Source organism: Cupressus sempervirens, chromosome 2, assembly GCF_028749045.1.
Source record: "Cupressus sempervirens isolate cs-2001-9-10 chromosome 2, ASM2874904v1, whole genome shotgun sequence".
Taxonomy (NCBI): Eukaryota; Viridiplantae; Streptophyta; class Pinopsida; order Cupressales; family Cupressaceae; genus Cupressus; species Cupressus sempervirens.
This window is the reverse complement of record NC_143119.1, coordinates 718,152,354-718,155,671: the sequence shown is the minus strand read 5'-3', so window position 1 is coordinate 718,155,671 and position 3,318 is coordinate 718,152,354. Positions and strand designations below refer to the sequence as shown.

The window sequence follows — 3,318 nt, the reverse complement described above, 5'->3', positions numbered from 1 at the left end:
TATTGTTTTGACTTCAGATGTTTTAGATAAGAGAATTGTTAAAAATAGAGAAAAATATGTTTAATTAACTAACAATTGTTGACAATATGGAGGAATACATAGACATGTAGAACAAGCTTTCTATTATTTAGCAAATATGACTTGTCCAAACTTGAAAATTATTTAATGTCATTTAAGTTTTATTTAATAACAACTTACTTATGATAGATTGGTAGAAATTTATTTCCTCCAACTTCCCCCCTTAATTTCTACCACAGATGCTACAAAATCACAAAACTATGTGTTCTTAATCATTGTCTTTCATTTGTCTCAATTTTAGTATCGAATCAACTCTTCAAACTTTTTCAAACTCTTTCAAACTTCAAATCATATCTAAAATCCTAATATAATATTGTCATTGGTGCCAAAGGTACATAAAGAAGTTAGCACTGATGTAAAAGGGAATTCAAATATGCAATACACAAGATCATCAAGTTCATATGTTTGGCAGGTCCCATTGGAAGAAAAGGGACAGGTTAATATGTAGACAAAATGTACTAAAGACAAAACAAAGTCAAAACTCTTTTTTTCCAGATTCACAAAAACGTAGTGATTTTTTTCCAATTTTTTAGTTCTTTTTTACTACACACTATCTAGATCATGAAGATCAAACACTGAAAATTTCAGAAAAATCTATGATTTTTTCGATTTTTTGAAAATTAGTCAACAATACAATTTGTTGAGAGGATAGCCGCAACCGAAAGAAAATAAGACCCCTCGACCGATGCACAATTTTAGATTCAGTAGCACAGCATTGTAGAATCTGGTCGTCAAACCTTTTCTGTACCCGTCAAATTAGTATTATCCACTTCATCTCAATATTCGTTCTTGATTTTACGTGAGTGAATGCGAGCTTGGTCACAATTTCATAATTAACTTTACAACATTATCCCAATTTCATTCTCAGATTTATATGTCTGATGATTTTGTTTTCTAAAATTACTTGCATTTACAACATTCTTCCATTGAGCTATATATTAATCTAGAACCAAGATTACTTAAAACGCATACTTAGAATCTCCTTTACACCCACTTGGATTAGTCCTCCGATGAAGAAGACGTCAGAGACGGAGACGATTCTTCATCATCTTCAGAAGTGTCGGTTGAACTCTCGCTTTCACTTGAAATTCCCGCATCAAGAGCATCAACAACCGCTTTAATGGCAGAATCGGGATCAGATTTATTCTGAATCAGAATCTCACAAATGTCTGCAGGAGTCAGGCGCCCGCCGGATTTCATCTTCTCCTCTACAACCGGAAACAGCAAATGATCCCCCAAATCCAAGTAATTAAGAAACAATTGCTTAAATGCCTCAAATTCACAGTAAGACAGCAGAATATGCATATCCATTCTCCCACTTCTGAGCAGCGCAGGATCGAGTCTCTCCTTGTGATTAGTGGTGAAAATCATGATCCTCTCTTCACCGCAGCTCGACCACAGCCCATCTGCAAAATTAAGCAAACCAGACAGAGTAATGGTCGAAAACCCCCTTTTACTTTCACCGGAATCATTCTTTTTAGACTCCGAATTTCTCCTGCGCATTACCTGTTTGGACAAATCTGCAGCACAGTCAATGTCCTCAATTACTATTACAGATTTGCTTGCGGTTGAGAGCAAGAGCTGACGGAGAGCGGAATTGTCCAAAACCATGGTGAGCTCCAGATCATAAACATCATAGTTCATGTAGTTAGCAATGGCGGCGATGAGGCTCGATTTGCCCGTACCAGGCGGACCGTAGAGAAGATATCCCCTTTTCCAAGCCCGCCCTGTTCTGCGGTAAAAATCTCTGCTTTGCAGAAAACAGTCGAGATCCAGCTTAATCTTCTCTTTGAGCGAGGGTTCGAGAGCTACGGTTTCAAAAGTGGAAGAATTTCTGAACGCCACGGAGCTCCATCTCGAACGGCCCTCTCTGCTGTCGTTGCTGAAAAGCTTCCTCTCCTCGCCGCGCCTCTGCAGATCTTCTGCAAACCCCGAGATTCGATCGATGTAGGCCGATAAAACCCTAGCTTTGTCCCCGTTGGAAATTTTCAGAACATATTTTCTTTCGAAACCCTCGCTTCTTCTGCCGGTCTTCTTGTCCCTTCTCTCGATCTTTTCATCGCCGTTGATAATGTGCGTCCACAGCATTTGAGCTCCCTGGAATTCGTCTGAGACCGTGTGTGCAGAGGGTAGGTTAAATACGGGCCTGGAGTTTCTGTTGGGGCGCGTCATGGAAACCCTAGGGGCATTTGCTGTGGCATCAAGGCTGCTCAGATAAACTCCCACGGATCGGTATATTTCATTGGTAGAACCGAATTGGGAATCTTCGATTTCGGGGATTTCTATGTTGGAATATGCACTTAAATTCTCTCGGTATGACTTCCAGAGCTTGTAAATTTGGAGGACAAGGTCGGGAAGAGTCTTGGATTGAAGGGAGATGAGGCCCATCATCGACCACAACATGGTGTTGCTGGATTCCATCTCTCTGCAACAAAGATTACCAGGCTGAGATTGCTACAGGGATAAGGATGGCTAGAAATGAGTATGAATAAACCCTAGAAATGAGTATAAACCTTAATCAAGAAGCACGTTTTAATAGTTCCAGTTCCGCGCGGCCGAAGGTTCTTAGAAGCGAGTAACTAATTTTGCAGAGTTTGATCGTCATGAAATTCTGATGCAATTTCATGGAAGGATGCAAAGTATCTGACTGCATCCTCGACGGAAGCCGTGACATCATCTTCAACGTCGATCTGTCAGTACAAAGAGTGTCCCGGTTCAGACACCGGTGGGCTATTTGTGAATTTGATACACAGAATGGTAGGTAGATTGCAAAAAAATAATGTTCTTACCAAGTTTTTCAATTTTTAATTTTTCACAATATTGTTAAGACAGATTGTAGTACTGCTTATTTATATTTATTCAGACAATATTTGATCGTTATCTTTTTGAAGGGCCTATTTTAAAATAAGATATCGATCGGCGTATTTTATATAGATATTATCTGAATGAATATAAATAAGCTAGTAGCAACCACACACATGATATACATGTATGATAACTATAATTTCTATATATAAGATTTTTGACAATATTTTGGTCATTACTAAATAGAATTACATATTAATAAAAATAAAAATATATTAAACAATAATTATTTTTCTTCATTTTCTAGACATTGGTAAAAAGAAATACACATGAATACAAATAAAAGTAGTTGAACAATATTTTAATTTTTTGGTTAAATTAATTGGAAACATAGTATATGATAAATATACTAACAAAATGCATATTTAGATATAA

The 3,318-nt window shown here is 37.4% G+C and overlaps 1 pseudogene across 1 annotated transcript; it reads right to left on the bottom strand.

The window, feature by feature from the left end:
* Positions 1–660: 660 nt before the first annotated feature.
* LOC149575391 (AAA-ATPase At4g30250 pseudogene) lies at positions 661–2,952 on the bottom strand (annotated as a pseudogene). The gene has a single exon (XR_016360165.1). The product of XR_016360165.1 is annotated as an AAA-ATPase At4g30250 pseudogene (transcript).
* Between the last annotated feature and the right edge of the window lie 366 nt (positions 2,953–3,318).